Genomic DNA, 23,028 nt, shown 5'->3' with positions numbered 1-23,028 from the left:
TTTCAAGCTCGTGAGAGACTGAGAGACAGACGCACCCTACAAAGCCACACCTGGGTTTTGGATACACAGAAACATGAAGATAATAAATGTGTGATATCTGAGGGCACTGAGTTCTGAAGTAATTTGTTGCTCAGCAATAGACAACTAATATAGCCTCTATCTTAATGCTTTCCGGTATAAAAATAAATCATTTCTCAAGAACTATAAAATTACCCAGAGTTTCAAATTAGCTCTAAAAGTTCTTCTGTTTTTTTAAGGGGGGGGGGGCGGGAAGGGCTCCACACCCACCATGAAGCCTGATGCAGGACTCGATCTCGTAAGCCTGAGATCATGACCTGATCCAAAATCAAGAGTCGGACACTTAACCGACTGAGCCACCCAAGCTCCCCATTAGTCTAAAATTTTTGTACATATTGTCTGATATTTAACAAAAACATAACAAACACTTACACCTTGACAATTAAGAGGGAAAAACAATTTCAGATTCACTAGACATTCAGGCACTGGTATTATCAGAGAAAAACTTTAAAAAGACTAACAGGTTTAAGAAAGTAGATGGTATGACAGAATTTCAGCAGAGAACTGCAAAGTATTATTTTAAAATAATCAAATAGAAATTACAAAATCAAAAACATAGTAAATGAAATTTAAAATTCAATGAATTAGTTTAATGGCAGATTAGACATAGCTAAAGGGGAGAAATGGGAACTGGAAAACTGCACATGCCTGCACACACACGTGCCAGACTAAAGTACACATTAAAAAATAAAGATGGAGGGGTGCCTGGGTGGCTCAGTCAGTTAAGCATCTGCCTTCAGTTCAGGTCATGATCCCAGGGTCCTGGGATTGAGCCCTGTATCGGGCTCCCTGCTCCATGGGGAGCCTACTTCTCCTCTCCCTCTGCCTGATACTCTCCCCGCTTGTGCGCTCTCTCTCTCTGTCAAATAAATAAAATCTTAAAAAAAAAATTAAGATGGAAAATACAAAAAAATACTATGTGCAAGAATTTTATGGGTAAAATGATAAAACTATTAAAAGACAAAAAAGAAGATCTGTAAAACAGAAGATCTTATGAACACATTTATGTTGGAAACAACCTGAATATCACCAGAAGGAAAATGAAAATAAAATGTGCTACTTTCATTAAATGGAATATTGCAGTGAAGTTAAAACAAACTGGATTTAATATGTATAAATAAGGATAAATCTGAAAACATTAATGTTGAGTGATGAAAAAAGACAAACAGCATCATAACATTGATCTAGAATCTGTCACCATATGTAATTATCCCATCAGAGGTCCAATTACTCCAGTGCTAATAAAACTTAAGCTTCAGGGTCCCTTACTTTTCTGGGCCTCTTTCAAAGCCCTAAGAGAGGCTCTGACAATGTGTTTAAATGACATATAATTTATAGAACTTATATAAGTAATATTTTAACCACAATTGGTTAAGACAGTTGTCCCTTCACCATCTATTTCTCTTCCTTTTATGTTAGGTAGCATTGTAATGACCATGGACTTTTGGGGATCTGATTCAGGAAAACCTATTTTGTGGATACACTTAGGTTAGGGTTTGTGAGATGTGTTCATGAACTTTAGTACCCATCCAGTGCAGGAACTGCTCCTAGCAATACTCCTGCTGCCTACCATATGGACCCTTGGGTGTGATATCATGACTCAAAGGTGCCTTGCCCAAGATTAGATCAAGACATAAATGTGCCATATAGCATCAGGCACTGGAAGTATGGTGAGATTAAAAAAAACAAAGTTTGAAATGTATGGAAACAGAAACTGATCAGTGGAAAATTCTTCAGTCAGGTATGTAAAACTGTAAATAAGAAATTTGGTTTTCATTGATGCCTTGTGAAAACAAAGTTCTCTCTTGTCAGGGATAGACTCATAATGCAGCATATGCAATTACAAACACACTGTTTTTCTTTGGGGGAATATCTTAAAAAGAGAATCATAATTCTTGTGTATAAGGGAAAAACCCACAGCAGGAGTATGTCTTTCTGTCTGCAAGGTTTCATATGCTTTATGAATTTTGACTTCCAGGAATGAAAAAAATTTTGATCAACCATGCCAAAGGAAAAAACTGCCTTTGTATTCATACTACTTTTAGGTAATGATATTTCTCTAAAAGCTTAGGGAAGAAGTCTATTCAGAAAACGCTAATTTAGAAAACTATACAGACAATATTATTCCTTTTTTCACCATACATTACATCATTAGTTTTTGATGTAGTGTTCCATGATTCATTGTTTGTGCATAACACCCAGTGCTCCATGCAGAACGTGCCCTCTTTAATATCCATCACCAGGCTAACCCATCCTCCCATCCCCCTCCCCTCTAGAACCCTCAGTTTGTTTTTCAGAGTCCATCATCTCTCATGGTTCATCTCCCCCTCCGATTTCCCCCCTTCATTCTTCCCCTCCTGCTATCTTCTTTTTTTTTCTTAACGTATATCGCATTATTTGTTTCAGAGGTACAAATCTGTGATTCAACAGTCTTGCACAATTCACAGCGCTCACCATAGCACATACCCTCCCCAAGGTCTATCACCCAGCCACCTCATCCCTCCCACCCCACCCCCCACTCCAGCAACCCTCAGTTTGTTTCCTAAGATTAAGAATTCCTCATATGAGTGAGGTCATGTGATACATGTCTTTCTCTGATTGACTTATTTCGCTCAGCATAAGACCCTCCAGTTCCATCCATGTCGTTGCAAATGGCAAGATCTCATTCCTTTTGATGGCTGCATAATATTCCATTGTACATATATACCACCTCTTCTTTATCCATTCATCTGTCGATGGACATATTGGCTCTTTCCACAGTTTGGCTATTGTGAACACTGCTGCTATAAACATCGCGGTGCACGTACCCCTTCGGATCCCTACATTTGTATCTTTGGGGTAAATACCCAGTAGTGCAATTGCTAGGTCATAAGGTAGCTCTATTTTCAACTTTTTGAGGAAACTCCATACTGTTTTCCAGAGTGGCTGCACCAGCTTTTATTCCCACCAACAGTGTAGGAGGGTTCCCCTTTCTCCGCATCCCCGCCAACATCTGTCGTTTCCTGACTTGTTAATTTTAGCCATTCTGACTGGTGTGAGGTGGTATCTCATTGAGATTTTGATTTGGATTTCCCTGATGCCTAGTGATGTTGAGCACTTTTTCATGTGTCTGTTGGCCATTTGGATGTCTTCTTTGCAGAAATGTCTGTTCATGTCTTCTGCCCATTTCTTGATTGGATTCTTTGTTCTTTGGGTGTTGAGTTTGATAAATTCTTAATAGATTTTGGATACTAGCTCTTTATCTGATATGTCATTTGCAAATATCTTCTCCCATTCTGTCGGTTGTCTTTTGGTTTTGTTGACTGTTTCTTTTGTTGTGCAAAAGCTTTTTATCTTGACGAAGTTCCAATAGGTCATTTTTACCCTTGCTTCCCTTGCCTTTGGTGATGTTTCTAGGAAGAAGTTGCTGCGGCTGAGGTCAAAGAGGTTGCTGCCCGTGTTCTCCTTTAGGATTTTGATGGACTCCTGTCTCACATCAAGGTCTTTCAACCATTTGGAGTCTATTTTTGTGTGTGGTGTAAGGAAATGGTCCAGTTTCATTCTTCTGCATGTGGCTATCCAATTTTCCCAACACCATTTGTTGAAGAGACTGTCTTTTTTCCATTGGACATTCTTTCCTGCTTTGTCAAAGATGAGTTGACCATAGAGTTGAGGGTCCATTTCTGGGCTCTCTATTCTGTTCCATTGATCTGTGTGTCTGTTTTTGTGCCAGTACCATGCTGTCTTGATGATGACAGCTTTGTAATAGAGCTGGAAGTCCGGAATTGTGATGCCGCCAGCTTTGCTTTTCTTTTTCAACATTCCTCTGGCTGTTCGGGGTCTTTTCTGGTTCCATACAAATTTTAGGATTATTTGTTCCATTTCTTTGAAAAAAGTGGATGGTATTTGGATGGGGATTGCATTGAATGTGTAGATTGCTCTAAGTAGCACTGACATCTTCACAATATCTGTTCTTCCAATCCATGAGCATGGAACGTTTTTCCATTTCTTTGTGTCTTCCTCAATTTCTTTCATGAGTATTTTACAGTTTTCTGAGTACAGATCCTTTGTCTCTTTGGTTAGATTTATTCCTAGGTATCTTATGGTTTTGGATGCAATTGTAAATGGGATCGACTCCTTAATTTCTCTTTCTTCCGTCTTGTTGTTGGTGTATAGGAATGCCACTGATTTCTGTGCATTGACTTTATATCCTGCCACTTTACTGAATTCCTGTATGAGTTCTAGCAGTTTTGGGGTGGAGTCTTTTGGGTTTTCCACATAAAGTATTATATCATCTGCAAAGAATGAGAGTCTGACTTCTTCTTTGCCGATTTGGATGCCTTTTATTTCTTTTTGTTGTCTGATTGCTGTGGCTAGGACTTCTAATACTATGTTGAATAGCAGTGGTGATAGTGGACATCCCTGCCGCGTTCCTGACCTTAGGGGGAAAGCTCTCAGTTTTTCCCCATTGAGAATGATATTCGCTGTAGGTTTTTCATAGATGGCTTTTATGATATTGAGGTATGTGCCCTCTATCCCTATACTCTGAAGAGTTTTGATTAAGAAAGGATGCTATACTTTGTCAAATGCTCTTTCTGCAGCTATTGAGAAGATCATATGATTCTTGTTCTTTCTTTTGTTAATGTATTGTATCATGTTGATTGATTTGCGGATGTTGAACCAACCTTGCAGCCCAGGGATAAATCCCACTTGGTCGTGGTGAATAATCCTTTTAATGTACTGTTGGATCCTATTGGCTAGTATTTTGGTGAGAATTTTTGCATCCATGTTCATCAAGGATATTGGTCTGTAATTCTCCTTTTTGATGGGGTCTTTGTCTGGTTTGGGGATCAAGGTAATGGTGGCCTCATAAAACGAGTTTGGAAGTTTTCCATTTCTATTTGTTGGAACAGTTTCAGAAGAATAGGTATTAATTCTTCTTTAAATGTTTGGTAGAATTCCCCTGGGAAGCCATCTGGCCCTGGGCTTTTGTTTTTTGGGAGATTTTTGATGACTGCTTCAATTTCCTTAGTGGTTATAGGTCTGTTCAGGTTTTCTATTTCTTCCTGGTTCAATTTTGGTCATTGATACATCTCTAGGAATGCATCCATTTCTTCCAGGTTATCTAATTTGCTGGCATAGAGTTGCTCATAATATGCTTTTTTTTTTTTTTTAAGATTTTATTTATTTATTTGACAGAGACAGCGAGAGTAGGAACACAAGCAGGGGGAGTGGGAGAGGGAGAAGCAGGAAGCCCCATGTGGGACTCGATCCCAGGACTCTGGGATCATGACCTGAGCCGAAGGCAGCCGCCTAACAACTGAGATACCCAGGCACCTGCTCATAATATGTTCTTATAATTGTTTGTATTTGTTTGGTGTTGGTTGTGATCTCTCCTCTTTCATTCATGATTTTGTTGATTTGGGTCATTTCTCTTTTCTTTTTGATAAGTCTGGCCAGGGGTTTATCAATCTTGTTAATTCTTTCAAAGAACCAGCTCCTAGTTTCGTTGATCTGTTCTACTGTTCTTTTGGTTTCTATTTCATTGATTTCCGCTCTGATCTTTATTATTTCTCTTCTCTTGCTGGGTTTAGGCTTTATTTGCTGTTTTTTCTCTAGCTCCTTTAGGTGTAGGGTTAGGTTGTGTATTTGAGACTTTTCTTGTTTCTTGAGAAAGGCTTGTATTGCTATATACTTTCCTCTTAGGACTACCTTTGCTGCATCCCAAAGATTTTGAACAGTTGTGTTTTCATTCTCATTGGTTTCCATGAATTTTTTTTAATTCTTCTTTAATTTCCTGGTTGACCCATTCATTCTTCAGTAGGATGCTCTTTAGCCTCCATGTATTTGAGTTCTTTCCGACTTTCCTCTTGTGATTGAGTTCTAATTTCAAAGCACTGTGGTCTGAAAATAGGCAGGGAATGATCCCAATCTTTTGGTACTGGTTGAGACCTGATTTGTGACCTAGGATATGATCTATTCTGGAGAATGTTCCATGGGCACTAGAGAAGGATGTGTATTCCGTTGCTTTGGGATGGAATGTTCTGAAAATGTCTGTGAAGTCCATTTGGTCCAGTGTGTCATTTAAAGTCTTTATTTCCTTGTTGATCTTTTGCTTAGATGATCTGTCCATTTCAGTGAGGGGGGTGTTAAAGTCCCCCACTATTATTGTATTGTTGTCAATGTGTTTCTTTGCTTTTGTTATTTTTTTTTAAAGATTTTATTTATTTATTTATTTGAGAGAGAGAGAGAGAAACAGCATGAGAGGGGAGAGGGTCAGAGGGAGAAGCAGGCTCCCCGCTGAGCCGGGAGCCTGATGTGGGACTCGATCCCAGGACTCTGGGACCATGACCTGAGCCGAAGGCAGTCGCTTAACCAACTGAGCCACCCAGGCGCCCATCTTTGCTTTTGTTATTAATTGCCTTATATAATTGGCTGCTCCCATGTTAGAGGCATAGATATTTACAATTGTTAGATCTTCTTGTTGGATAGACCCTTTAAGTAGGATATAGTGTCCTTCCTCATCTCTTATTACAGTCTTTGGTTTAAAATCTAATTTGTCTGATATAAGGATTGCCACCCCAGCTTTCTTTTGGTGTCCATTAGCATGGTAAATGGTTTTCCACCCCTCACTTTCAATCTGGGGGTGTCTTTGGGTCTCAAATGAGTCTCTTGCAGATAGCATATCCATGGGTCTTGTTTTTTAATCCAATCTGATAGCCTGTGTCTTTTGACTGGGGCATTTAGCCCATTTACATTCAGGGTAACTATTGAAAGATATGAATTTAGTGTCATTGTATTGCCTGTAAGGTGACTGTTACTGTATATTGTCTGTGTTCCTTTCTGGTCTGTGTTGCTTTTAGGCTCTCTCTTTGCTTAGAGGACCCCTTTCAATATTTCTTGTAGGGCTGGTTTTGTGTTTGCAAATTCCCTTAGTTTTTGTTTGTCCTGGAAGCTTTTTATCTCTCCTTCAATTTTGAATGACAGCCTAGCTGGATAGAGTATTCTTGGCTGCATATTTTTCTCGTTTAGTGCTCTGAATATATCATTGCCAGTCCTTTCTGGCCTGCCAGGTCTCTGTGGATAGGTCTGTTGCCAATCTAATGTTTCTACCAGTGTAGGTTACATATCTCTTCTCCCGAGCTGCTTTCAGGATTTTCTCTTTGTCTCTGAGACTCATAAGTTTTACTATTAGATGTTGGGGTGTTGATCTATTTTTATTGATTTTGAGAGGGGTTCTCTATACAGACAATATTATTAAATCATTTCATGTGAAATAGTATGTAGCCAAAAAAATTAGAGAAAAAGTGTAACAGAAGTGTGTCAGTTAATTAACAAAAATATTATTTTTCTAGATTTTTGTGATATTCGTGAGTTTTTAAAAATTTGTAATTTGTTATAATTTCTTTTTTCATTATACATAAATGATCACTTTAAAAGGCTACCAAAATTTTATAAATTTCTGGCATGCAAAACTCGAATCTGCTCCTGATCCCTGCATATTATTCATGATTTATATATAGTAAAAGCTGAAAACACACATGGGAAGAATACAAAGCAACTTTGGAATCTTGTTTACTTTAGGAATGGCAAGAGTGGTATGGGTGAAGGGCATGGTGCTTCCTCTGTGTTTGTAGCATTTACAAACTCAGTAACTGGAATCTCTGAATTCTAGTGTAAGTAAGCATCAAGCTAAATCTGAAACATGGTCTTGTTAATGGTATTTTAAGAAAATAGGTGGAATAAAATTTGCCTCATTCTATAAAATAGGATATTTTATCTCTATTTTTATTAAATAGATGCAGTTAAATTTGAACACAGGTAAGAGGGGCTTGCAGACTGTAAAATACTGTCAAATGTTAGTTTACAAAATGACAATCTATATGCAAGTGTTAAGAATGTCCGATGATATCTGACACTATGTGTCTGATATGTATTTATCTCAGTTAACAATCCCAATAAGCCTATGAGGAAGGTGTTATTATTATACCTATTTTACATATCAGATCAAATATGAAACTTCTTGATGGACCTATAAAATATTCACCTGCATTTAATTATTTTTTTTTAAAGATTTTATTTATTTAACAGAGAGAGACACAGCGAGAGAGAGAGAACACAAGCAGGGGGAGACAGAGAGGCAGAAGCCGGCTTCCCGCGAGCAGGGAGCCTGATGCGGGGCTCGATCCCAGGACCCCGGGATCATGACCTGAGCAGAAGGCAGATGCTTAACAACTGAGCCACCCAGGCGCCCCTTTACCTACATTTATTTAATACCTTTAAAATATTTAAATAAGTGAGCCAGGTGCTTCACTCAAAATTATCAGTGTAGGTGTATGAGGTTATGTTAAGTATGGTAGGGGTGGTGGGCAAAAATGATACAATTATTGAATGAATTTTCATTTTTTTCAGTAATTATTGCATCATATATATTGAATACATGTTATGATAAATCTCAGGTTCAATTTTAGGGAGTAATACAAAGTAATGTGTATAGGCTTTTAGTTTCTTCCTTAAATTTTAATCCAGATTCCACACTATTCCTTCTAAAGTGAAAACTCAGCAAATTGAGAGTATTGTTCTATCATATTCAGAAGTTTCATTTTGGTATTTATGTGTGGACTATCTTATTTACCTAAAGCACTGTAAAATGCCATAAGTTGTATCAGAAAATTTCAGCATTGTGGAATTCACAGTTCCATTAAACATTCAACAACTATATTTGTATAATGTAAGAATTACATGTCACAAATTGGGGTTTGAAAGAGAAAAAAAAAAATCCCTGCCCTCACAGAGCTTACAGATTCAAAATGAACAAGCCAATAAAGTAATAAATAATAAAGAGAGACAGAGAGAACTCTAACATAAGACCAGGGGGACAGATATTTAGGTGGGGGCCTGAGGAGACAAAAACTGAAAGAAAAAAAACCCACCAGACCATATTCTTTGTAGACCTCCACACTGTATCACTTCTAAAATGATCCACAGTCCAATAGCTTCATTACCAATGGCTTGAGTCAGGAGCAGAAACTCTGAAGTATCATACCATGGCCACAAAAGGAGGGGTGAAGGGGATCTTTGGTGAAGCAAATGGGGAAAAAGTTGGACGGAAAATTTCCTGCTGGAACGTGTTGGGAGTGTGTGGTGTTTCAGCCACAGGCTCCTGATGATGGGACTTTAGTTGCTGAACGTGAAGATAATTTCAGCACCCTACAATTATGTGCCTAATTAAAATTAAGAAATTAGAACACAGTTAAAAGGAATAATATTTTGCTCACAGCTAATTTCATTAAAGTATTAATGAACAGGACTCTTTTTATGGCCAGAGGGCAACCACTTTCTACAGAGTACTTCCATGCTAGCTAATTTATTCATGCATGAAAAACAATCCAATGAGAAATGAGGGAGCTGAGAACTGCTGGTCCTAATTAAAATATTTAAAACACCATGTCTATTTTCTTCCATCTAGCCAAATACCTAAGCTTGAGCCAGCATGGTGCCAATTAACATGGAAAAAGCAAACACAAACACCCATGGTTTCTGATTGAAGTGCACATTATTGTACCATGCAATATATTGTTCAGCACATATATGTAAATGTTTAATTAACCCATGTCTGAATCTCAGCAACATTCAAAAATCGATACTTTATTCCTAAACAAGTGGCAATCTGTGTAGGGGAGACACTTACTTATTTATCACAGTGTTTTATTCAAACCTAATTTGAAGCAGTCCTGTGCCAGACATGCTAAAGTGTTTCTTAAGGGAAAGAACAGGGAGGAGATTCTTTGCTCGGCAGACTTCTCTTCAGATGGCAGCAAGATTGTTAGTCGCCAAAGACTTGTGAAAGGAGCTAGGTTAGCCTCAGGTGATATGCAATTTTTCATTAATAATGCAAGGGGGAGTCTGGACCTAAACCCATTTGTCAGCCTGGACAGCAATGACAATAACAACACACACACACACACACACACACACACACACACACCCCTCTCTTCTCTTTGTTAACTAAAGACCTGTCTGTCAGAACAAATTCCAGAGACATCCCTGCCATGGGAGCATGTTGGAGAGAAATGTCTGAAACTCTGAGAAGGTGAAGATTTGAAAACCTCACAAATATTAACTGGAACTTTATCAGTATGTTAAAAACAATCATAAAAGGAGAATTAACATTTTCATAGCTGCTATGGTTTATACGATGTTCACTCCAGTTATGTCTGTCTTAACAATCCTGTGTTGTTGGAGGAGCAAGGCTGAGCAAGGGAAATCAAAGCTAAGGGCAGTAAAGTGACTTGAGGAACGTCATGCAGAGTACATGCTGGAGCCAGAACTTAAACCCATGTCCTTCAACCCCAAAAGCAATCTACTACATAACCACATTGATTTTGAACAGTCACTAATTTTCTGTTTACATGAGAGATATCATCTTAAGAAACTTAATTACTACCCATTTAGCTATTAAAAATCATTTGTAGTTTGCTTTTCCTGGAAGGGACTGGGAGGGTGAGGATATATTAATAAACAACTTTTCCTCCTTCTAGCATTTTTCACCATGTTTCAACAACTAAAATCCAGAAATTTCAGGCTAAGACCTTAGAAGTAATTTTGTCCACAGGGTTTCAAACTATTTGCAGCAGCAGAATCCTTTTCTTCAAACACAATCTTTCATGAAACACTAATGTACCAACACAGTTGTAAAAGCAGAACCCTTTAACAAAGGGGTGGATCTCACTCCCCAAGCTGGCAACTGAGGCACCACCCCAGAACCTGCCTTCTAAAAACCACTGTGCTTATCAAATCCTTCATTAAACTGAGGAACTTGGGTCCAGAGAGGTGAGGCCACCAGTTAAGCACTTATGCAATATAAAAGACGTGAAATATGCTTACAGTAGTAACCTTGACCCCTTTGCCCAGTGCTCTTTCCACAGTACCATGGTCCCAAATAGAAACAACAGATACCATAATACATGGAAAGTTACAATGTCAAACAGAGGCAGGAATGTTCATGCAAAATTACCAGCAACAATAGGAGAATGTAGGGCCATGAGGCAGGTTGGCCTGGTGCACAAAGCAAGAGGTAATATTGGAAGCAAGAGGTTTAAGAGAGAAATTTGTTGTCTCTGCCCCATGACTACAGGCTCTTCAACTTACTTCCTTGGGCTCCAGATTCCTCATCTGAAAATGGGGTTAACATCTTCACAGAATTGTTTTAAGAGCCAAATAAGAATCAGTAAATATGCCATTACAAAAGTACTTTATCCATTGCATTACAATTGCTTGTCTATTTCTGCCACTAGACTCTGTGCTTATTCCAAGATAATGCCTATGTTTTACTATCTCTTTACCCTCAGTGCCTATTCAGAAAAGATGCTCAATTAGCATTGGATGGTGTTGTTGAATTCGTAATGATAGTAATAATGGCTAACATGTATTAAGCATTTATGATGTGTTAGGCATTGACACTAAGCACTTGATATTATTTAATCCTCATAACAATCCCGTATGGCTGATATTATTATTGTCTTCAATGCACACCTGAAAAACTGAGACACAGAAAAGTGATTTGCTTGCTTAGGTTTCCAGAATTAATAAGTTGTGGAGAAAAGATTCATATTGAGATGGTCAAACCAAGCTCTTAATCAATATATTCTTCAAAAGCAGCAAAATGGGGTAACAAACTGAGAGTTATTAGCTAGAGAATAAGACGAATGTCATAGATGGAAAAGCATGTGAAATATACCACGCATCCACTGAAAAACATGAAAGGCAAATTCCAGAAAGAGTTTAGTTCTCAATGACTGTTCTAACAAGCAAAGGTTAGGGATGATCAGAGGACACCTCTAATATCTAAGAATGATGTTGTGGATGCTATGTCTCTGATTCAGTGTATCCGAAAAAGAAAGACTCTCAAATATGCTATAGCCAAAGGAAGAGAAGAATCAGAAGGAGTGGGGAAGAAGGAGTAAACACAAGGACATGGTTCACAATGCACCAGGGATTATCCCTGTGATCAACAACCTCACTGTTCTCATTTATAAACACACGTACACACCGTGCTAAACAGTGCAATAGAAGTGTCTGGTCACAATGCAGACTGATGAGAGTCAACAGAAGATGGCACTAGTCCTCTCTCATACTGAACCACAGAATCACTGTTTTAAACTGTAAATAGAGTTGGCAAGGGTTTATAGAAACTCATTAGTGATAGAGCCATAGCTGATCATGAAGGAAAGTTATACATACCTGGTTTACATCCCAGACATTTTCAGGGACTTCTTTTTGGGCAATCAATTCAGATTATGGTCAGAAACTGAATAATGGGCTGGCTGGACCACCAGCCTAACCCTCTGTAATAGTCTTCATGAGATTTTGGCATTTAATTGGTAATTAGCAACTACATTCATGTATACAGTCTCTTGTTGAAGACAAAATGGGTTGCATGTTCTTGGGTTGCTAATTTGCAGCTGGCATTGACTGAGCCCTGGGTGATTATGGCTTTCCAATTATTAAGACTTCAAGGAAAGAGCTAATATCTCATTACTTTATCCCCTACAACTTACCTACATCCTACCAAATTTTTCAGTTCCTTAGATGCCATATTTAATTAAATGCATTTTCTTATAATGTCCCAACACGTAAGTTAGTATTTCAAACATCTGGCGCTTTCTCAAAAAAAAGAGCCAGTATTAGATATCTAGATTTTTCAAAAGGTTTGTTTGTTTGCTTTTAATTCTCTCTCCATAAGCAAGTTTGGTTTTTGAAACTTCCACTTTCAAGGAAAAAGAAAAAGCAACAAAGCAAATCTCCAAGATAGAGTTTGCATTTTTATGCATCTTTAGCCAGACAAACATTAGTCCTTCCCCAGAAGTGGAACAGCTATTCTGAAGAATGTAAATTTGCTGTTTTCTCAATATGCAGATAGGCTGTTGTCACAGATCCCCATAGTAATGAACAACTTCTCAATATTTAATAAGCCTGGCATTCCCGTCCCCAGGCGGAAAGCACAGACGGTTGGTAGCCAGCTACTAACTGACCATTAAAATACAGAATCTCTCTTTAAAATGGGCTTCAAAATAGGTTATATCACCTGCAGTGGGCAGTGAGTACTGTCCTCTGCCGGGAGGTGGCCTGTTCTCCCCGCCTGAAGAGATCTGGCAGGAGCAAAAGCAAAGTTAGCCTGCTCAATATTCAAATAGGGGCTACAACACAATCCTGTTTTGTGACAGGGCTTTTAAAGGAGGATGGGGGGTGGGGGGAGAGCCCATCAACAGCCCTATTTTTTGCAGTGTTTTAGGACGGAGAACTGCCAAGCAAGTGGAAATTAGGAAATTAGCCATGAAATTTTTTTTTTTTTTTTTAATGTAAAAGAATGGAACTGTTCTGGAACTCTGCTTTCCGTTCTTTTCATGCTTGCTTGTACACAGGAGTGGCTTGTGCGGCCTCTGGTGTGCTGTGTGAGTATAAACATATTGCAACAATAATGCTTACTAATTAGACGAAGAAGCCATTAATTTAGAACAATAGTATTTGAACATTTTCAAGGTGGCTTTTTTAATTTAAGGAGTAAAACTAGTGTTTATATGATTATATGGAAATTCAGAAAATCATTAATACAATTATTTTCTGAATAACGGAAAAGCTAATATAATGAGTTCTCCTTGCTCTCTTATTGACCATTAAGAGAAGATGTTTTACTGTAACTATAATTTCAGGTTAACACAAATATTCCCACAATCACATTAAACATATAGAGTTGTAAAATTCCTGAGTAGGCCTACTATAACTCTTCACCATCACTTCGTAAGATGTGATTGCTTTTTCTTCTTCATCAACAGCAATAGGAATTAGTGTTTTTTAGGACCACTTTCCATGAGGAAATGAGAATTTTTTTCTTCATCATTTCAGGAGAATTGTTGCTTGCATAATAATGAGTGGGAAATGATGAAGAGGTGGAAGATAAAGATGTGGATGATAGGTGGCTTCCTAGCAGATAACTGGCTCTATAACCATCCTCCAATAGTACCCTAATCCACGCCCTCAGGAAAACTAAAAATGGCCCTTTGGGCCACTTTTCAGAAGCATTAATTCTAAAAGTGTTTACAGTCACGTGCTGCTGAGCAGTAAAAGAAGCAAACCTGTTCTATGTTTTGTCAGGAGACAAAACTAGGATCGGCGGTAAATACTATAATGAGGCAGATTCAGGGCCTTCATGAGAACTTCCCCAGCAGAGGTATACAGTAGTGAAATGAACAGGGTAACTTATGAGGTAGAGGCACTCAAACAGAGGCTGAAAGACTATCTTTCGTGGATGCTATTAACATTTTCAAGAAAAAATATAGTGTATTTTTCTCAAAACCTCATGTGAAATCCCAAAATATAACACAAATGAAAACAGCACTGCTCTGGTTGAAGTAAAAGATGGAGAACCTAGAACTCCATTTACTCACTTTGTTTTTACCCCCAAGGCTCTGCAGGCAACACCACTGGGCTCTAAGGAATGCAGTTTAAAAACAACTGCTGTAAAAAATCCTCCAAAATTATGTGGGAGATCATACTGACCCAGCAATTCTCAAGTTTTCTGCACTGTGAAACACATGGCAAGTGATAATTAACATGCAGAACTTGAACATATATGCAGATTCAAATATCCCAAAAAATTTCATGGGGAAGTAAAGCACCACAAGAATTCCCAGGCTTCACATATGCTGAAAGTACTTCCAGGTCTCAGGGAGCTAGCTATAACTCTGCCTGCCTCACCCACTCACGACACCTCCCAGAATACAAGAGAGTTCGAAATAGCCTTGAATCTACTCTATAATTTGCAAAAGTAATAAATTTTTTGAAAATATTCACAACTTTACCTTATCAATAATGATCAATTCTTTGGGTCATCCCTCACAACTGACCACTACACATCAGGGCATCGTAACCCTGAGCTTAAGAACCTGAATGACTGCAGTGGTCTGCAGTCATTTTGGTTGGCTCACCCAACCAAAGCCCCAGAGCTGATTCTACATGCTAGATAATGCTAAAATAAAGTGAGTGTTTTTATTAACTTACACAACTGTTTTGAAATACCCAAATGCTTAGGATTTTATGTATAAAAGCAAACAGTAGTCAATTTCTCTCTGTTCAGTCAGAGGCTTGGGCCTCATCCAAAAAGTAGCCTAATGAAATTTTATTGTCCCTCTTTTGAAATTATTTCACAGTATTCAATATTGTGATCAGCAGCTTAGGTTTATCTATGTGGTAGAATTTAAAACAATGAAGTACTTTTTAAAGAATTTTGAGTATTTATGATTCACTAGACATGGTTGTGAATGTCTTACAAGCATTAGCTCATTTAGGTTTCACAAGAAACCCATGATAGAGCTATTGTTGCTACTACCCCCTTTTTATGGATGTGGAAACTGAGGCTTAGTGGAACTAAGAAGCTTATCGAGCTCTATACAATAGCGAAGCTGTAGAGCTGGGATTTGAACCCAGGCAAATCTGACCCCACAGCTCACAAGCTTAACCTTTATACTAGGCAAGAAGCCAGAAAAATCCTACTGTCCAGAAGGATACTGAAAAGGTAGTTCACAAAAGAACTGATTCTCAAGTTGTTATATGAGCTTCTCATCTCTGTTCTATGTTGTCAGTGAACAACAAAAGAAAAGAAAAAGACATAAATAAAGAATGGAGTTGAGGAATCGGAGGAAAGGGTATGGCTAAGCTACTTTTCTTGCAAAAGACAAAAAAAATGTCAAGAATTCTGATTACTTCACCCAAAGGTCAAAAGAGAATTTTTTTTTTTCTTTCGAGAAGATAAAGATGAATGTGTTGGCTCACCCTGGGGCTAAAGAATAATTAGAAACACCCCTCCACAGCTAACTGATGAGTCCAGGGGCACTGGCTCCCTGCTGGACTCAACGCAGTGCTGGGGAGCCTCCTAGAGGGCCAGCCTTGAGCAAAACACACAGGAGACCTGTGGCTCACCAGCAGGGACTATTGTCAGCCTTGTGACAACTACAGCAATAATATCACTGACAAAATATCTAGAGAGTTGTTTAGAATTATAAAACATCCTAGCCATCACAGAGTTTGATCCTCACAACCAACCTACCTGTGAAGCACACATTATCACCTGGTTTACAGATGAGGAAATCGAGACACACAGAAGTTAAGTGCCTTACTCAAAGCTTCTCAGCTGGTTAAAGGCAGAGTTGGGACTCAGAAATGATGTCAAAGCACCTCCCTCTCATCACATCCCTTGAAGCAGATGATACTCATTCACTAGATAGGTAGCAGAGCCTCAGGGAGAGTGTGCAGGATACGCCCTGGGCTCACATCTTGGCTCTACCATTCACTAGTTGCGGGATGACCCTTAGCAAGTTACTTAACCTATAAAATGGGAATCATAATAGTACACGCCTCATAGGATTTTTGTGGTAATTAACTGAAACTGAAGGAGTTAATGTATAGAAAGAGAAAGCAAAGTGGCTAGTAATACTAAGCATTCAATAAATGTTAGTTTTTATCATTAATCATTCATTCATTTAATAAACTTTTCTCACATGGTTATTCTGCACCAGGCCTGTGTGCTTGGGCCTGATGATATGTGATAAATCAGGCATGATGTGTGATAAACCCTGCTCTGCAGTTGCTCACAGTCCTTGGGAGACCAACACAAAGAGAGATCTGTAAGACAAGGAGGAAGTACAATGGCAAGTTATGGTACAGGATATCATGCAGGCACATAAAACGGCTTTTTATCTAAAGCAATCAAAGCAAGATGCTTGAAGAGAGTTTGTAAAACAGCAATTTTTAATACCAAGAAAGATGCTACAAATTGAAACACAGTTCCAAATTAAATATCAATGTCACAATACTTCATAAAAACAAACAACACAACTCTGAGATTTAGAGCTGAAGACCTAGTTTAAATCCTAACTCCATAACCTACCAACTATGTGATTTTAAACAAATAATTGAACTTCTCTGGATGTCAATTTATTCATCCCTAAAATTGATATATAATAGCAATGTACCTCACAAGGTTGTTTTGCAGGCGAAATGATGTATGTGAAAGTGTTCTGTAAATTTAAAAATGTCATTATAATTATTGCTAATTATAGGGAATGAGGAAGATACAGAAGTAGAGGAAAAGGAGGAAGAAGGGGAGGGAGTAACCCTCAAGCACTTGCTGGGGTGTTTGGGCAGCCACAGAGAGCAGAAGTCCTGTCATGCTCCCAGAGTCTGAGGTGTGCACAAAAGATGACGTTTTTCATTGAATAGGGCAGGCAAGGATTTTGCCAAAATTTTAAAACTACACAACTAGTTAGGTTCCCTCCCTTTCTCCTTACTCCAGGCCCTAAGTACTCTTCTTAGAGTAAAGACTTGAGCATCTTTACCTGAGGAAACCACACCACTGGTCTGTGAGTATTTAGAACTAGAGATGGCCACCTGCCTCCATTTTGGGAGTCCTTTTGTCCCATGGCTCAATTCCTAGTTGCAGAGGATGCCACTACCAGACCCAGGTGGGTAGACACAGGTGGGTAGCCCATCCCAAGCCATCTGCAGAAATGTTTCTCTTCAATACAACTCTTCCAGAGGCCCAGCCAAGCAACACTGAATTGAGAGGTGAAGTCGGAGTTTGCCAAGTGGAGAAGGACAGTGAATGGCACTTGCAGATGGCAAAACCTGAGGAAAGACACAGTGTCATAACGACTCTGGGGACTGAGAGAATGATGAGCAGAGCAAGGCAAATGGAAAGAGTAGGGAAGTAAAGGGCCACATGTGCCAGATGAGGGAGTTTAGGTTTTATTATAGTGAATGTGGAAGACCCATGGGGAGTATAAAGAGAGGAACATGACTTGTCTGAAGAAGTCATTCTGGCATCGAGCAGTAGAGAATAGAGTAGAAGCTAGGGGACGAGTGACAGAAAGGCCACTTACCTAAAAGGCCCATAATGAGGGCACAGACTCCATACCAGTGTGCCTGAGTAGAAAGGGGGAAGATTCAAGAGCTATTTAAAAGGCAAAAAGCAAAGTAAATAAATAAATAAAATAAAAGGCAAAATCAACAGGATTTGGAGACTGGTTGGTTGTACAAGAGTGAAGCAAGGAGCAAAACCAACAGATACTCCTTTGGGTGATTGGACTAATGCACTATGGTTTTATCAAAACAGTCAATTTCAGTAAAAATAATATCTCCTTACATTGAAAATGAGATTTCTTATTTTTATTATAAATCTTATTTGATACTTCCATGAATTTGGAGTTCATGGATTAGATAATACCTCTTCTTTATGGATGGTGGCTGAGCCTCAGAAAGACGAATCTTGCCTCAGTTCCTGCAAATGGCTAGAAGAGAGAAGAATTAGCATTAACCCCATTAACTCAGGGTTGACAAATAAGTCTCAAGTTGTATACCAATTGGTAATAACTATGTGAAGCACTATGTTTAGATTCTGATATTGAGTCTGGCCTTGGAAAGCTAGATACTGTGACAAATTGGCAACGTATGTCATGACACCAGGAAAGGAGAGTGGTGGTATGTCAGATGTTTATCAGCTCTGCATCAGACTATGCTGACTCATTAGAAATGGATAGAATAAGAAAACGGATCAGCTTGGATCTAGAAAAGAGCTCATAAAAAAAGACCTTACTGGGTACAGATCATACATTGTACCAACTGAAAAAACTGATACCAGCAAGACTGTAAGGTGACCCAAATATGCCTAAGTCCTTCCACTCTCATCCTCATCTCATCACTCTCAAATGGGAAGCTCCCTTTTTCCAGACAACCACAGTCCTGTTCCAACATTTCTATTGTCAAAAGTGTACCCCCACTACCATAACTTCCCTGAAATTTCAGGTAATGCAACATTTTCTTTATGCCCATCAGAAGACCTTTTCCTAGAAAGCAATAAAGAAAAGTGGAAAGAACAGAGACTGGGTTTGAGAACTTCTGTTACCTGTTTAAAAAAGAAGAGTATTAATGTCCCAATCTCAGAGGTGTTGAAAGGATTAAATAATATATAGACCTGCACAGCATACAGCAATCATTCTATAAATGCTTTAAAATTCTTATTTATACAATAAACTGATAGGATGAAGGGAGGCAATATCTTGGTCAATCAAGCTCTTAGAGGTGCCCTTAAAGTCCTATCTCTGCTTAGGGATAGCCTTTCAGCCTCAGGTGACATATGTTTCCATAATCTGATGGCTGCACCATTTATTTCAGACAAAATGAATCCAAATAATTTACAAGTGGTGCTTAATGTTCAAAGTCAAAGATCAAAATAAAAATTGTTCCTAAGTCCAATTATTATATTCTAAGGCTACTCAATCAACTCAACAAAATCAGTGATAAAAGTTGCCTCTAACTTAAAATTCCATTAGTCCATGAGTTGATATATTTTTTTGTTCTCAAAAAGGCAAAACATGGGGTGCCTGGGTGGCTCAACTGTTAAGCGTCTGCCTTCAGCTCAGGTCATGATCCCGGGGTCCTGGGATCGAGCCTCACATCGGGCTCCCTGCTCAGCGGGAAGCCTGCTTCTCCCTCTCCCACTCCCCCAGCTTGTGTTCCCTCTCTCGCTGTCTCTGTCAAATAAATAAATAAATAAATAAAATCTTTAAAAAAAAAAAAAAAGGTAAAACATTCTCATGAGCGACATGCAGAAGCAGGAGACTGAGCCTAACAGGAGTTAAGAGTGCAGACTGTGCAATCAAACAGACATGAACTTGAATTCCAGCTCTTTTATTCACTCACTATGTGGACTTGGGAAAATTACTCGATTGCTCACAGCCTCAGTTTTCTCATCTATAAAATGGGTAATGGCTACTTTAGAGGCTTTGATCAAACTAAAATGAAATAATGTATGTAGAGCACTTTTAGCCAAGTGTCTGATACACAGTAGGTGCTACAAATTACAGTTATTTTATGTAAATGGATTAAAGCAATATAAAAAAATGATGAAGTCTACCAACACACTGACTCGCAAGGTCGTTGACATGACCTTGCCTTTCCCATGCAGTTTCCTAATTATAATACTTTCTGTCTTCCCAGAAGAGCAAGTGTAAACTACAGACTTCTCAAGAATAAATTCTACCCATCAATCTATATTTTTGATAATGTATATAATAAACATCAAAGGCATGAACAAAAATTCAGACTGAGTTGGCCCAAACATCTTGGTATTGTGTAAGTGTCACTGAGAGATACTTCATAATTATTTTTTAAATTATTTTACGAGGGTTGTCATTTTCCATATGAAAGAACAAATTAAAGTTCTCCTTTGACACTGAAAAATCCAGTCAGTCACAGGAATTAAGAAACCAATGAAACCACTATTTTTCAAGCTCTTGGTACATACCTAGCACAGTCCTAGGCATGGAGTGGATAGAAGAAAAGTACAAAATATGGCTTCAATGTATAATTTATCACCTCACTAAGGAGATGTGATTGGACAAAGGGATTGAATTCAAAACCATAATCACCAGACCATAATCAAGGTCCAGTAACCAGAGTTTACCCCACAACCAGATAGGTGAGACAGCATAGAGCTAATATTTGGAAAAAACTGGGTTTTTTGGTCCTTATCAGAAATGCCCAGTTAAGTAAGGCGTCCTTCTGAGAAGAAATGAAGCCATATTCTGAAAGCCTCAGGCAGCTGACCGTAGCTGAAGAGAATATTACCAAAGTCCTTTGGGCTATTTATCTTTATTGGCACTATTTTTACAGGCAAACGAGAGGAATTATTTGTTTCCGTATAGAATCCAATTACTAAAACTTTCAAGAAACCCCTTCCCAGCCACTGTCACAATCACCAGTATAACCAGTGTAACCGGAGATACAGGTGCTGCCTTAAGGCATCACTGCTATTGTTTTATCTCCAATACGTTACAGCTCTGCTCGTGCCATAGTCACACACACACACAACACACACAAATCACAGCTCCGGAATTCTTCTCTACTGTGACTCTACTGCTCAGCAATACCATATGTGGGATTCTTTTTTTTTTTTATTCTTTTTTTTATTTTTTTATTTTTTTAAAGATCTTATTTATTCATTTGAGACACAGAGATACAGAGAGAGAGAGAGAAAGCATGAGCAGGGGAGAGAGGCAGAGGGAGAGGGAGAAGCAAGCTCCTCGCTGAGCCAGGAGCCCGATGTGGGGCTCAATCCCAGGACCCTGGGATCATGACCTGAGCTGAAGGCAGACGCTTAACCATCTGAGCCACCCAGGTGCCCCGATGTGGGATTCTTGTTACAACCAACTTTTTCTTGAGAACCCATTGCTAGACTCCTAAGTAGGAAGCATTTTCCCCTACCCCACTCCATTCAGCTCTCATAAAATCCGTTAGACAACCTTCTCCCTCAGAACAAAAGGGCTTCCAGGATGTTTCACAAGCTCTTCTCTGTGGGTTTGAAATTATACACAGCAGTGCCAAAGGTAAGGCATTTCTAGAGGTTTTTGTTCCTTTTTTTTTTTTTTATTACAGTTCTGGGTGTTATTTTTTTTTCTGCTCCCTCTCTCTCTTGTGGTATATATTTGTGGCCTACAGCAATCACTTTAGACTTTTTAGACACGTCCGGATAGAGATAGATGACACAAGTGATCTACTTATCTTCCTTTCCCATCACCAATAAAAGTGACAGCCCGCCTAATTAGGCCTAATAAAGCAGCCACAGAAAGAGTGGCACAGCGGCGATCTAAAGAGAGATGGCACTGACCCGGAGATACAGGTGCTGCCTTAAGGCATCGCTGCTATTACTTTATCTCCAATACGTTACAGCTCTGCTCATGCCATATTCAAATGCAAGTAGCATGTTTTTCTCCTCAATTCTTAGATCAAGAACAAAAAAAAAAAAATCCCATCTAATCAAAAAAGGCACTGACAATTTTTCAGCCCCACATTAAAAGCAAAGAGTCATTCACAACAGTGCACTCCATATTCTATTTTATAATATCACTTTAAGCTATTGCTTTGAATCTCAGACATTTCTTTGTTAAGAAGGAAAATCAAAAATTCATCAGAAGAAGTTCTTTCTTCCCCCTCTCTTTTTTTTTCTTCCAGGGCTAGCATGGGGTTTGGAGCTGGAACCAACATTTGTAGAAGTTAGGGGTCCTTAAGCAATTATTGGCGATGAGAGTTTGACACGCTTGAGAGTTGTCAACAACTGACTTTAAACAAAGTGGAAGGAAGAAATAAACGGTGCTCTCAGCAAAATTAATATACAGGCCTGCAAATTAATGATGTTGTGTATTTTTTAAACAAGGGAAAAATATCTGAACTTTGCATGAAACAGCATTTTAAGTACATCTTTGCAAAAATTATCAGATTGTCAAAGGGCATCAAAGTGAACTGAGTCTGCAACTATTCATAATATTTCCACATATGCTAAATGCAAAATTTATCTTACTTTGTTCGCCTGTTCTGTAGCAACTATTTGAAGCTATTAGATAGGGGAAAATGTCCTTGATCTGAAGTGCCAGTGCTTGTTCCACAGTAATTATTATAAGAAACACAACTCCCTACTTTGCCCTTACGCACACACGCGCGCGCACACACACATGCACACCCACACACGCATGCACATGCACACACACCCCCACACATAATCCACTACTTACTACTGACCAGATGCTACTCAGCCCTGTGCTTTCTATCTCACTTTCTTTAACTTATTCCTGCAAATAACCCATCCATTCACATGGATTTGATTGCTACATGTCCACAAATAAGTTTCTCCAATCTCTACTTCCAACTATTAGTTCTAACACTCTTCTGTATCCAAAATGAAACCCATGATCTTCTTCCCACCCTTGCCCAATCTGAACCCCCTTAAAACATTCCTCCTCTCCAACATTCCGCCATTTCCAGTGGTAGGCATAGCTCTCTGTTGATAAGTTGTAATTTATCCCAACTCCTCTTTCTCCTCTGTGCTTTCCAAGATGGGGGTGATGTCATAATCATAGCCAT

The 23,028-nt window shown here is 38.7% G+C and overlaps 1 long non-coding RNA gene across 2 annotated transcripts in view; it reads right to left on the bottom strand.

Moving 5' to 3' along the window:
* Positions 1-23,028, bottom strand: part of LOC123861144 (uncharacterized) — a 233,484-nt gene that overhangs the window by 142,702 nt on the left and 67,754 nt on the right. For both annotated transcript variants that reach the window (XR_008508030.2, XR_010405002.1), the window contains exons 3-4: positions 18,338-18,401; positions 16,614-18,036 (exon numbers count right to left, since the gene is read on the bottom strand). This is a non-coding gene — a long non-coding RNA (uncharacterized LOC123861144). The remainder of the gene's footprint in view (positions 1-16,613; positions 18,037-18,337; positions 18,402-23,028) is intronic.

This window comes from Mirounga angustirostris, unplaced genomic scaffold (assembly GCF_029215605.1).
Source record: "Mirounga angustirostris isolate CCGP_5_RB_7025 unplaced genomic scaffold, mMirAng1.0.hap1 SCAF_9, whole genome shotgun sequence".
Classification (NCBI taxonomy): domain Eukaryota; kingdom Metazoa; phylum Chordata; class Mammalia; order Carnivora; family Phocidae; genus Mirounga; species Mirounga angustirostris.
The sequence above is the reverse complement of the archived record's forward strand: the minus strand, read 5'-3'. Positions and strand labels throughout refer to the sequence as shown.